The sequence below is a fragment of the Nyctereutes procyonoides genome, unplaced genomic scaffold, assembly GCF_905146905.1.
Source record: "Nyctereutes procyonoides isolate TBG_1078 unplaced genomic scaffold, NYPRO_anot_genome, whole genome shotgun sequence".
Classification (NCBI taxonomy): Eukaryota; Metazoa; Chordata; class Mammalia; order Carnivora; family Canidae; genus Nyctereutes; species Nyctereutes procyonoides.
The window spans coordinates 22,000,543-22,015,018 of NW_026575047.1; the positions used below are offsets into that span (position 1 = coordinate 22,000,543).

General features: G+C 41.3%; 1 protein-coding gene across 2 annotated transcripts in view; it reads left to right on the forward strand.

Moving 5' to 3' along the window:
- The window catches only part of STX18 (syntaxin 18), a 120,183-nt gene that overhangs the window by 49,661 nt on the left and 56,046 nt on the right, over positions 1–14,476 (forward strand). The gene's annotated exons all lie outside the window — the stretch shown is intronic.

Here is a 14,476-nt window from a genome sequence, read left to right on the forward strand (position 1 = left end):
GGAAGGTATTACAATTCTACCTCAAGTAGACATTGAGATTTTGTCTTTACTAATACTGTTAAAGCTTCAAAATGGCATTATGCTTTGAGAATATTTTTAAACTGAACATCATTTTCTACTGATACTTTAGAATAGATGTTTAGTCCTTGTCGATGACTGTAATTTGAATTAAAAGTGAAATCAGTTCATTGACATGTACTATATATTATTTAATTTGGGGCCTGGTTGCTAGAGGGGATGTGCCGCCTTCAATGAAGATGGTAAAATGTGTCATTTTCTAATACGCAATCAAAATTCCTGACCCCTGTGCCCATTGCTGTGCCCTGTCTCCCTCCCCTGCCGTTGACGCACACCCCCCTGTCCTGGAAAGAGTATTTAGAATCCCCAAGATGAACGCACTCTGGTGTCCAGTGCAGTGGAAACCACCTATCCATATCATTTATAATTCCTTATCATTTTCTATGCCATTTTGCAACCTATTACCTATACAAGACATCTTAACTCTCTTAAACGCTTGGGGGATTTTTCCCTTGTAGGACTGTGAAATTAGCTATGAACAGCTTGGGGTTGTAAATGCCGGTGTCTTTTGCAAAAAGTGGATTGCTTAGAGAAAATGATACATGTTTAGCATCCTTAGCAGTGCCTAAACTCACTTGGAGAGACACCTATTCCAGATCTATTCAGAGACTTTGATTGTCAGCAGAAGCGTTTATAGCTTGCACTTTACTTGGTGTTTACAACATACTGTATGAGAACTTTACAAATCTGTTTTTTGACATGATCATTGATATCTGTTTCCTGATTCTACACTAAGCTCTTAATCTTTTCTGTATTTATCTTAGTTTTCTAAAATAAAAAGTCCAAATGAATGGGTTTTAGAATCTTTTATTTTTTTTTAATTTTTTTTTCATTTATTTATGATAGTCACACACACACACAGAGAGAGAGAGAGAGAGGCAGAGACACAGGCAGAGGGAGAAGCAGGCTCCATGCACCGGGAGCCCGACATGGGATTTGATCCCGGGTCGCCAGGATCGCGCCCTGGGCCAAAGGCAGGCGCTAAACCACTGCGCCACCCAGGGATCCCAAATGAATGGGTTTTAGAAAATACAGTGGAAACAGAATGTGGCTTACATTTTAAAAATATTCATTATGCAGCAAAAACTTTGAAGCTATAAAATTTAAATCTCGTTGAAAGTTCACCAGATTTCTTCAAAACCTGAGTTTCATAAACTTTGAAATGTTTGACATTTTACAAAGTTTGTGGAGCTTGTCTTGACCGTCCCTCAAAGGCACACGTTCTCTCAGGGGACTGGGGAAGAAAGCATCCTGCCGGGGAGAACACTGACACTGCCGTCTCCCCAGACGTCCCTGACTGGCTTCTAAATCTGAGCTAAACTTCGTAGTCAGATGGTGAAAGAATTCAGAACTTGTCTCTATTTCAGTGCGTGTGAAATAGAGTGATAGTCATCACAGGGTGAAGTTTGAGTTATGAGGTGTTGATGAGTCTTCATATGAAGGCACAGCGAGTAATATTTCCAGTTTCCTGATGAAAACAGAGTGAGTTCTGCTGGGAGTGGTTCTCCTAATTTTTCCTGTTAAATTCTTTGCTTGCTCTTTTTATACCCACAGTTAGATAATATACAAATAGGGTTTGGATTCTATGTGTTTCACTTTCTCTTCTTACCAGAAGTTTTCAGTGGCTATATTCCCTGAGCAAATCCTTTCCAACAAAGTATTTAACTTTGTATGCACATGAATTCGAGAGCCAATTAAACAGGTCTTTGATTAATTTATCACAAAGAATGCTACCTTGAGTTAAAACAATTCTACTCTATGGAGAGAGGTCTTTCTGTTCAAAAGAGGGTCCTTATTTCTAAAGAGCAGAGCTCTGATTTTAATTAAATAAGGAGTATTTTATGTAATTTTTTCTAAAGCTTAAGATTAATTTCTATGGTTACTAGGGATATAAATCTCTAGATTGCTTTAAAACAAAGATTTTTGTTCAGGAGAGAATTGACAGCTCCCTTTAAGAGAAGCTATTACTTAATTTTACTTTCCTAAGTTTAAACACATAAAAATATTTGTAATGATACCCCAAAGGCATCATAAAAATGTAAAATAATTGTACTCTAAAATATCTAAAATTACAGGAAATAGACCTCATTTTAAAAAATGAACTGGGATTCATGGCTGGGGAACTGGGGTGTGACATACTTCAAACCCAGAATCTCTTGTCAGGAGACTTTTTTTTTTTTTTAATAGTAAAAAAGTCTTTTCTGTTGCCAGTCATACAAACTTTAAAATGTGTTCATTCTATTAGGAAATATTTCTTTATAGTTTTATTACCTTTAACATGTATTACTGTATTACATCTATGAATGCCTTAGATCCCCTTGGAGAGACAAATTTCTGTCTCTGGGATTAAATGACATCACTTAGCTTGTGGATTAACTATATCACAGCCTTTAGACCGTTTTTAATGATGATTTAAAAAGCACACAGCCCAGTTTTCTAAACAGCTTTCAACAAGGGCAGCACAAATAGTTTCTAGTATTTTACTTACCTAAAGTATACTTCCTCTCTCATAGATACTGTTAACTGATAAAGTGTTCCCAGGCTAAAGGTATGTCATATTTTGATAAATGTAGTGTAAAATCTATAGTAGAGGTGCTTACCGGTTAGAGAACCCCAAAATTTTAAGTAAATGAATTCATACTTTTCCCTCTTTCCTCCTTTAGTATTGTAGCATCAGATTTTCTTTTTTTCTATTTTCATTTACTAAAATTGTAATTGGGTCTTGCATAGCAAAATGTGTTCTGTTTATTAGGGAAAGTAAAATTAGATTTACAAAATATTCAGACTGAAGTTTTCAAAGAAATGGCATTTCATATGTAATATGAATGCTGTTGAGACTAGATATGCTTGTAGTTTAAAACATGCCTGATTCAGGAATGCTTTGCATTAAATGAGTTTATATTTTGAGAGCAAAACGGGGGAGATAGAAAATGTTCCCTCCCTTTTTTTTTTTAAGCAACAAGAAAATTAAGTTGAGTGCAGATATTGAAAGTGCTGTAAGCTGAGTGAGCAACAAAAGTAAACACTGATTATTGCATATGTACATTTGGACCAGTTTACTTTTATCTTTCAAGCGAAACATTTCCCGCAGTTTTTGTGGGTTTTTATTTAAATTGGGAAAACTTTGGAAGTTTGTGTAAAAGTATAAGTTTGCGAAAGGCATGATTAGAGTCTGATAATAAACACGCAGGAAGTGAATTGGGGAAACTGACAGATGTGACATTTAATAATGTTTTCTCCCCAGACGCAGTTGCCGAGAGAGGGATGTCGGTTTCTGTGGCTCTGAAACAAACCTTTGGCTATAATTGAAAATAAGGGTTAAAGAGGAATTCTTCAATATGGATGACATTTTGCATTTTTTTAAGAGCCTTAGTGATTGTTACAGGAATCCCCGAAGTGCTCGTTTTCAACGATAAGCACAGGCACAGAAATTACATCTGTATTTATAGATTCCAACTAAAAAACAAAATACATACTTAGTTGCCAGGAAAATTTAAACAGGTTTTTGGATTTTTACAAAATAAGCATTACATTATTTATTAGTATATATGGAGATTCTTAATTTTGCAAGGAGGAAAATTTTTTTAGTTGGTTTAATTATTGAAATAGACCACAATCATAGTGCATAAATAAAAAAAATTAAAAATCGTAATCTAAAATTTGTTTTAAATCTAATTATTAGGACATTGACCTCACAACTGCAAATTGGGCATTTTATTTTCAGTTGCTTATGCCCCAGTTCTCGGGGAAATTTGTCCATTTTTTTATTGTAATGAAACTTTAAGTGTAGAAAGATAACACTTTACCGATCATTAATCATTCCGTATAGACACTTTTGAAATCGTACTCATCAGATACTAACGCGTAGTATAGAGTTTTCGAAGGGTTTCTTGAACACTGTGAAGTTTTACTTTCCTTTTTTGGGTACACTGCTACATGTGTCCCGTTAGAGTGTGTATCCATGTCTTTGGGGGACAGTTTGTGTTACATTTTGATGACAATTTTATCGCTTACAAATTGTTACGTGATTTTAACTGAAATTTGTGTCTTTGGTAAGAAAGGAAATTTGTATGTATGTGGTGTTTCAGATGCTTTACCTAATGATCTCAAAGACTGTTAAAAGGTATTTAAATTGTATATACCGGTTTTACTTTTAAAGCTTTCAAACTGAGTTCTGAATATAACATTCAGATATAAGACTTAAAAATTTTTGTGTATAAGTAAAGCAGTAAATCTTAAAAGTAGGATGAAGAGATACAATTTGATTTTTGAAATAAAAATCAGTAATACACAGGTTAGTATCTAACATTACTTTTCTAGGTTTTTATACATAGCTTTTTCTCTAGCAAATGATTTCTTAGGAACTAAATTATTTTATGCTATATTGCACATTTAAGAATTTTATCAGGCTAGCCCCCATTTTATAAAACTTTGCAGTTAGCAATTTGTTAGTTTTTTTCTAAATCCTAGAAACAAGTCTATCGTATTTTCATTTTTTTCAAGCAAAGAATATTTTAATGTTTTGTAACTACTTGAAATAATATTTTCTGCCTTTTTTGTTTTGTTTTTTGCATGTGTACAGAAGTGCTTTAAGTTTCATGCCTTATTTACTCTGAAGAAGACCATAATGAAGGAAAGGAATCTATGCTTTTTGGAGGACAGGGAATGATGAAACAGGCCCTGGATTTTGCATGGAATTTGAACATTTATATTCCTGGTTGAGGCCAGCACGCTCTGCATTTTATTCCTATTCACTCAGTTGAAAGATGACTTTGGAGGAAAGGCGGGGTATCTTGTTACCAAACCCTCTTTCTCAGAGCTTCATGATAAAATACACATTGAGTCCTTTGCTTTTGTTTTTACCAACAGGGGGAAAATGTTTTAGTAAAGCACTTACACATTTGGGGTTTGAATATTATCAAGCAGTATTTTCTGTTGAATGTAAATTATTGACATCTATCAAGTGGTATGGAAGTAGAGTGTATGTTCTCCCTTTGTACTGCCCATCATTGATTTCACTTCTCTTTGCTGATGTGAAGCAGAAACTGGACAAGGTAACAGTTTTGATGATGAGATTAGAGGTAGCCAGGCTGACTGTCTCCTGGCTTTTAGAGAACCTTATAAGCTCAGGGCCACCCCTTCCTCTTGTTTAGATATTACTTGCTCTTTTGAGTTTCAGATTACAGGAGCAATTGATCTGCATGACCTATCTTAAGAACTTCAACTTTGCAGTGGAAACTTAAACCAAATGTATATCCTCAAGAGACAAATCATCTTAAAGCCAGGCTGTTGTCATTTTGATGTACTGTACTGTTTGTGGAGCAACAGTGTGGTGCAGGGCACCACCTGGTGGACGGGAACAGTACTTGCTGTGATGGGTGGAGGATTTGGAGACCTGTTCTATGTTGATACAACTCTTGCCCTTGGCTTGCAAATAAGCGGTTTTATATTGTTCCCAGAGCATAATTTCTACCCAGAGCTAGGATCCCAGGAAAATAAGATTGAGATCAGGCTGTGATATGTCAGTTTTATTTGTGGTTTCCCACCTTCTGTAGGTGTATGTGCTGGTCCTGGTCATGTTCACAAATATTTTTTCCTTATAATTAATATTATAATTCAAATAAGATTATTTTTTTTAAAAAATGTCAGTAGGGCAGCATTTCATGCTTTTGAGTGCATATGTTTAACCTGAATAATAAAAATCTGCCTTTGGCCACAAACTCTATGCCCTTGCTAATCAGTTCAGCTTTTGTGGAGCAGGTTGCTTTTGATTGCCAACTGTGTGCAGTTGCTGGCTGGGGTGTGCTTCTGTTGTATACCAAAACATTTGTAAAAATTGTGAGAAAATTCACTAAGTCTTTTAAAAAACTTCTAATACATCATAACCATCAGTTGTAGGTGTAGCTGTTCTTTAATGTTTATTTTAGAATCACACATTCTTGATAGAATGTATCACTCATTCTGCAGACATTTGTGGAGCTAGGAGCCTTGCTAGGCTTCGGGAACCCAAAATGAACAAGACACAGTTCTTTTTGGTTACACACTTTTAAAAAATCTTTTAATTTTCACCACAAAAAGGAGTGACCATATACCTGGGATGGGGAATGCACTGCAGCAGAGTATAAATGTGTTTTATGTGCTGAGTATTTTCTGCCAGGGACTGGAAGAATTTAGAAGACGTTTAGCACCTGCCTTTGAAGGAGCTGGTAAAGGAAACTGACAAATTGGCAGCTCTGTTGCTTCAACCGTGGTGTGTGGCCACTGGTAGAGGGCTGCACGGCAGCTCTTCTTTGGTCTGGAGTACGAACCTTGGCTTTTCAACTTGCTAGAAGTCTGACATACAGCAGGTTCCTTGATGGTTCTGTGCCTCAGTTTCCTCAACTGTTTTTCATCTATTAAATGTAAGGGCTTAACACAGCGCCTAACACATAATAAACACTAAATCTTTATGACGCTGGTGACAACAATCCATTAGTCCCATCGCCACTTTTCTACCTGTTGTAAGGCAGACAAGTGGGTAGCTGTCCTGTGTTTCGTCCCTCACACCTGCAGGTCTCAAGGCCCATGCTGCCTCCACCCATCCATTGGCGTGACTGGTTAACATTACCGTGCTAACAGATTCTGCAGAGCACCCAGCTACTGTGCCTGGTGCCGAGCTGGAAGTGCTGCTTATGTGCATGACGTCTGCAGAAAGTTTGCACCCTTCTGTGTTTGAGTCTGTTGTGCCGTGTTTTATCATCAGAGGTTTTTAACCTGAGTTCCTGTAAGCCAAGACCCTCTGGAACTCAAAATGGTAAGCAGAAAATCTTTTTATATCTATATTTATTTTCTGTAGGAAAGAGACCAGATGCATAGCTTTTGTCAGAGGCTCAAAGGCATCTGCACCCTGTAAAAAGATAAAGAACTATAAATATTCATGATTCTTTCTGGGAAGGCAACTCAAGAAGTTAAGACTATAATGCCACCCACCCCACCCCCCATGAAACACAAATTTGAATTTTACACCATTTGTTTTGTAAGTTACATAAATAATTTTAAAGATAGAGTTGAGGTTTTAATTTGAGGAACTCAAATATAAATGGAGTGTCTTTTCCTCTTAGGCCTCTTGTCAAAGTTCCAAAGAGAACAGTAGGAGCCAAAAGTTAGGAGTACAGCTGTGCCACATACTAGTGAGGCCTTGAGCCCATCAGTGGCCTCTCCCATCTAGAAGGAGGGAATAACAAGGATTCCACCTCAGAGCGTTGTAGTGAGGATTAAGTGGAATCATCTGAACAAAACCCTGGTAGCTCTTCTTGGAGTCATAGTAAGTACGACATGTTTGCTCTTACCATTTTGTTGCACATTTACCCAACAACATTTATAATATGTACACATGAGTTGCCTCTTCTAGTCCCTATTTTACCTACACCTTACTGAACAATTATAAATATTTCTAGTTTCTTATAATCAGACTTTCCAAGGTTCTATAGCTGAATTGCCCTGCGTCAGAAAACCTGAATAAATGAGGATCCCAAGGACATAAATCCTTAGAGCTGAGAATCTGAGAAAGCATAAAAAGAGTCCAGCACAACCGCTCACAAGCACACTGGGTTTTCCAAAAGAGCAGAACAGATATGGGCTGTCTGTGGAGTGCAGGTGTGCACAGAGGTTCCCAGAAAAAGCGTGTGGCCAATCAAGAGATGGCTCTTGGAGGATAGTACCTGTGTGGAGGAGCATACTGGGATGCAGGCGAGGGGCAGGCTGTGCGCTGAGGGTGCATCCCATGTAGACGGAACTGACAGGAGGGTAACCGTGTGCTTGGCAAGAAGGAAACGCTGATGTCAGCCATGCCTGTTGTCCTCTCTCTATGTGGGTGCCCTGGGTGAGGAGGGTAGATGGGGCCTGGCACCCACTGTCCCTGAGCTGGTTTGTTTCCCCAGGGCCTCTTCTAAGAAGATCACCTTGTTCACTGCCTGGATTCTAGCACCTGGATTCTGGTATCTAAGCGTGAGCATTTGAGTTCTCTTCATGGCCCCTAAACTCAAACCAGCCGCTTCCTCTGATGCACAGCTGAAGAAACAGCCATCTATTCCAACTCTGGGGGGAAACGAGCTGTTTTGAACTTATTGGGAAAATGTGTGTTGGAACCCACTGTGGTCTCTCCTGTCGTATGGAGGGTGTGTGCCTCTCACCATATGCACTGAAGCTAAGCGTAAGGTAAGGTGCAGTCTGCTGTGAAGGTGGTTGCGGGACAGCGACATGAGGCCAAGTTCAGCCCTTTTCAGAAGCTGCTTGTATCCAGGTGGGTTGTCCCTCAGCCACTTCTCAGAAAGGCTTTTCCAGATGCCCCGCAGTACTGGCCTAGAGCCCACATCAGGTCGCCTCTGCCACTACACTCTGCTCTTTGCTCTTGCCTGCCTTTGCTCCTGACCCTGGAACATGTGGGGTCCCCCATTACCTTGGAGGCAGGTCACAGTGGGCTCTGTAGCCAGACTCTCTGGGACCACGTTGTGCTATGTCAGTGACCTGTTGTGGACCCTCTGGACCCTCTCTCCCGGCCTGTTTCCTTCTCCTTCCCTGGGGGCAGTACTGGTACCTACATCAGGGTGGTGATGTGAGGGTTAAGTAAGTTAACGCATATGTCGAACTCCTAGTCACGCCTGGCATGCAGTAAGCACTCCAGTAAATGGTGGTTCCTAGTGTGACTGCCACTTGTCCTTCAGTTATGCTGGATTTGTGCCAGATCCATTTTATTTTTCCTTCTTCTGATCCTTTAGTTTTCCTCATGTCTCAGTTCTGCAACTTTGTGAGATGTTCTAGTCCTCCAGCATGACTTGGGTCTCTATAGCAACCCTTCCCTTCGCTGCCGCATGGCGGTCCACAGTCCACACTGACCAGGCATCATGGCTGAGACCCAAACAGGGACGAGAGGGAAGCAAAAGAAGAAAACTTGCAATGTTTAGGCAGGACCAAATGCCTGACCTTTACGGCATCAGACCCTTTACAGATGCTGCTTGCATCAACTGCTTGTGGTCGCCTCTAGAGTCGTTATTTCATTTATACAGCCAGAGGTTAAGGCTTTAAGAAGTTACGTCACTAGCACGAGACCATATCAGCAGTAACAAACAGAGCTGTGGCAGAGCTGGGATCTGAACTCACATCTATATTGTCCATACTTGGATGACCAGGACTGGGGGAATGCAGCATCCATGCACATTCTCCATGCACACACTGTGCACATGGTCTCTGTACACAGGAATCTACACACACTATGCACACACTCTACACACACGCAGTCTCTCTGCATATGCTGTACACAGTCTTTGCATACACAATCTCTCTGCACATGCTCTAAACACACAATCCCTGCACACATTCTGTGCACAGTCTGTGGCCCAGACGGGGTTTGGATGGGATCTGAAAAGCAGTGTGAAGCCATGTAAGATCCTTGGGTTGGAACTTCCTGTTCTGCTCACCCTCCTCCCTCTCTTCTTTATTACCTCTTATTGTGCCTCGTCCATTCTGAGTCTTACACATTTGTCAGGGGAACGAATGAAAGGTTTCCAGGCACACAGAAAAGAAAGTGATGATTAACTAGCATAGGCTCCCAAAGCAGGAGCCATACCCACCCTGCAGCCTCATTTGTGTCGGGTTGCTAGGCAGATAGGTGAGGGGAGGACCTGCTTTCGAAAGGCAGTTAGCAAAGTCTGTGTGATATTTTTGTGGAGGAAACATTGTTTTAAATGGACTAAAGATTTGGACTGTTGGGGCATCTGTGGCTGGTTGAGCAGGTTTTCCACAGGATGAGGAACTCTGTGCTTCTCTTTCAGCCCTGGCTTTAAAAATAAAAATAAATAAATAAATAATAATAAATAAATAATAAATTTATTTATTTATTTATTATTTATTTTATTTATTTATTTATTTATTGTTATAGATGTCTTTAATGGCAGAATGATCAGAATGGCGAATAACAGGAAGCCAGGGGAAAATAAGAATATAGGGAAGGCATAGATTATCGGCAGCAGTCATGGAAGAAATAATTTTAGTTGGTATGAAGTCAGCCTAACTCAGTGATGTGAAAGTGAACATGCCCTCGGGTGGCATTAATAGAAGCCCAGAAGCCAGAAGAAGGAGGTGATACTTCTGCTGTCTTCTGCATTTCCTGCTGACGAATAGAATATTGAGTATGTTCTGGGAACCACATTTGACTTCTGAGGCCCATAAATTGCAACATTCAGAGAGATTAAAGAAGGCTTGAGGGATTGGGAATGTTTAGCATAGAGAAGACTCACAGAGGGGTGGGGGTGGGGGGACATGATAGCCGAACATGGTTCACCGTGAAAAAGAACTTTGCACCGTTCCCACAGGAGACGGTGGGCTCCCCGCTGTCAGACAAAGCAGGTAAGTGTCGTCCAGGCCCTTTCTGGTCTTGAGAATTCAGAAAGGGAGAGATTTACTTGCTTTTTTGTACCCTGTGTATCATGTAGCATGTGTGTGGCCCAGAGAAAAGCCAGATGACCAGGAATGAATAGAGTTCGGAAATGGGAATGTGCCAGCAGTTCCATATGAGTTTGGGGAGCCAGAAGAATGGGCATTAAAATGTTTAATTAGGTTGAAGTGTGATCACGAAGACAAGGAAATGTAAAAGGGAAGTTGGGGCCAGAGAAATGAGAAGAAAGTGATAGGCTTCTGCTGTTTCTAGAGGTTGAAGGAACCTAGACCTGTTTTAAAATGAGAGGTATACTGAGCTCCATGGGTCATTAAGCTCTGTATGGTGCTCTTCAGGTTTGAGATTAGGTCCTGAGTTCTTTGATTGTCTCATTAACAATAAGAATGTAAGATTTTATTTTTTTAATTTCTAAATTTTTTAAAGGAATAGAAGCTTAATATTAGAAGAAATGCTTTTTCAGGTTGCTAATATGAGAAATTAGTCCACCAAATTCATCCCAACAAATGTCAATCATCTTTGTCTCCTAGTTTAACTATCCCCACTGTCTGCTACTCAAGACTGAAGCCAGAAGGGTGGAAATAGAAACATCAATCTATCTGCACTTTTGTGCACATATTTCTCATTCTCCATCTTCCATGTGTCTGTTTGTCTGTCTTTCAACACATTGCTAAATTCTGGAAACTGCAGTCCAGTAAGGTTGACATTGGTTCTCAACAAGAATCCAGAACACATTATTTAGCTACTGGTTACAGTTTTCTGTAGGTCATGGTCGCCTGTGTCTTCTTTCTAACGAAGTTTCCAGACTGATGGAATATAGTACTTTATATATTGAACTAATGTTTACATATTCATATATTTGTATCTACATATATAATGTATATAACATATATCCATCCAACTAACATTTATGACATTTAGTTAATAGACACAGCACACCCCAAGGAAGGTTCCATGCAGAGAAAGTGGGAGTGAACCGAGAATGCCATGTGTTACTACCTCCTTAGGCACAGCACACTGGAGTAGAAGATTGGTGGAGGAGAAAGAAGACGCTGCAGGCAGAGAGAGCAGTAGGTGCCAAAGTGCCGAGGCAGCAAAGGGGAGGCTACATCAGGGAAAGGCTCTGTGGGTCCAGAATGTGGGGTGGCTGCAGGAAGGGCCAGAGGAGAGGGCGGTCGGTGGTTCAGTTCCTTTGGCAGATGTTGAACAAGCTGAAGGGATAGGCCTGGCTGACTGGTTTAATTTGTGGGGTAGAAAAGAGGGAAGAATCTGACATGACCTGGGACTTTCAAACTTGAGGACTCGAGAGCAACTCTTTCTTTTTGGGGGAACAGGAGCAGGAAGGACTGAGTAAGTCTGGAGGGTTGAGTGTGAGTGGTTGGCTAGTTGACACTCAGGGAAGCGCCAGCATGACTCATAGTGGAGGCTGGACATACTCTCCTGGAACATAGGGGCAAGGCAGAGGCTGGGGGGACGTGTTCTGTGGAGGGTAACTAGAACTGTGGATGGGCATGAGTGAGTCTAGCTGCGGTGTGTGAGGTGTTTGAGGGCTGAACCTAAGTACCTTTCCTGGGTTAGCAAAGTCAGAGGAGGCAGTGAATAAAGCTAAAGAAAATTTGCCAGAGTAAAGTTAAGAAGAGAACCTGGCAGGAGTGGAGTCCAGGAAGCAGAGGGAGGATGATGTTTCAGGAGGGGCGGGGGGGGGGGGGGGCGCATCAATATGTGAGGATGGGCAGGGAGTGGCCAGAGCTCCTGCCACGACTGTCATCCCCGACCCCCCAGTGCCCCACAGTCATTGAAGGGTGGAATCCTACAGTAGAAATGGGGGGGAGGGTGTTGGGGGAGTGCTGGGAGGGGCCCAGCCCATGGCGCTTGCTTCCTAAACAGTTGCTAAAAGAAAGAAAGAAAGCAAGAAAGGAACGGTTCATAGAGGCGGTCCCTTAGACCAACAGACCAGCTGCTGTGACCCAGGGGCGCCAATGGAATGTCTGTGGCTTTGCCGGGCTCTTTTGTGGGTGACTAGTCAGTGGGGAGCTTCTCTCCTAGGGACCGACCAGGCTCAGACAGCCCCTGCTGTGACTGCTGCAGAGTCACGGTGCTCCAGAGGCGCCTTGGAGCTGAACTTTCAGCTGTAATTGGTATTGATGTATTTTCAATTATGACTGAAGGGCGTGGATTCAGAATTTAGTTAGCGGGCCTCCAAATGAGACTTGGGAACACAATCCTTGTGAAAAATCATTTTAGCTTATCGGTAGTTGGCAAACATTTATACAGCAGTGGTTGTTCTGGCTGTGCCTTTGGCTGCATACTAAACTCAACAGCAAGCTGTGTCCACTGATTGAATGAAAAAAAAAATAATGATTTTGTGTTACAGGGAACTTTTTACAATATGCCAGAGGGACCTACTGGAGTCTCTTTAATCTTGAACAATGGTTGTTTCTTGCAGAGGCAAATTATGCAAATCGGTACTTAGTGTTTCATAATCAATCAGGTCTTTGTTGGAAGTGTTGTGAGTGCCAGCAGAACAGAATTCCTATCACGGGGCGGGGGTGGAGGGAGGGCTTGCAAGTCAGACCACTGCTGTGACCAGCAAAGGACACTTGTGACCACTTTGAACTCTCCCTACAGTTAAAAGGCAGTCATCCTTTGAGAAGAATTCCACCATTTTGTACCAGGGTTTTGTTTTACAGTTTATCTTGCTCTGGGTAATTTACAAAACACCCGGGAAGGAGCCACTCACAGGACTGTTCTGTGGGTGACACACGTAAACAAAGCTGGGCCTGCCGCCTGGGGTGGCAGATGGCAGCCGTGCTTCTGGAGCTCCCTTTGCGTCCAACCTGCCTCAAGTGCAGGACTTTCAAGTCTTCTTGGACTCTTCCAAGTGCATGTGTATATTTTCAAACAATGTCGTTTCAGCTACGCTCTGCGAAGAATAATTAATCTTTAATAATCCTTTGATTCTAGATCAAAAAACAAAGAACTAGAGAAATCTTAAAAGCCCTTGGGGGAGAAAAGGATGATGTGTTACAGAGTTCCTGTTATTACTACAGCTGCGGTGCTCGTGTTGCCATCTAGTGGACAATGTGAAGTATGAGCTAACTGGAATTTTACCCTGCTCTTAGGTTTTGAAAGGGAGAATCAATACAGTTCAGAAACTGAATCATTATTGAGGAATGGCTTTGGGCTGGGCGTATGCCTGAGCACCTTACATCAGATAGACATGAAAATGCTTCACAAGATGGTAAGGTCTCCAAAAGAGATCTGCTTGCAGGAGGGGGCCTTAACCAGGCCTGGAAGTGGCAGAGAAGACTTTCAGGATGTGTCTCACTTGAGCAGAGGAGTTGAGGCAGAAGACTGGAATTGAGTGGGGGGTGGGGGTCGGCTTCGAATCTGGAGATGTCCACAGGGAGAGGGACCCCAGGCCTCAGGCTTAAATTGGGCCTGCTTTGTCGGTAATGAGGAGTCCGTGTATACTTTTAGTCAGGAAGTTGGTAGGGAGATTTGCTTTTTAGTTTAAAAACATTTTTGATTGCAAAGGTTAAAACATACTAATTGTAGAAAAATGTTGAAGTATAAAAAGATGTTAAGAAAGCGAAATCTCCAAATCTCACCAGCCAGACAACCATCAGTATTTTGATGAGCAATCTGTTAGGTTCCTGTCTGTGTGTATAGAGCTTTAGGTGCTGTTTCCCATCTTTCTGTAAATGGATCAGGCAGCGTGTGCTTCAGGCAAGCTTATTTCCCTCCCCGTCACCCCCCAACAGTATGCTTGTGGGAAAACAAGCCATGTCAGCAGCTCATACTCACCCAGAGTACCTCACATGATCTTATAGGTGTGCAGGTTGGGATGTTTTTGGTTTTGTTTGGTCCCTCCTAAAAAAACCTGTATGTGTAAGGACAGGTGACGTGAACATCTTTTTTTCCCCTGTCAAATGCATCTGATTTAGAAACCATACTGCTTTTATGGTA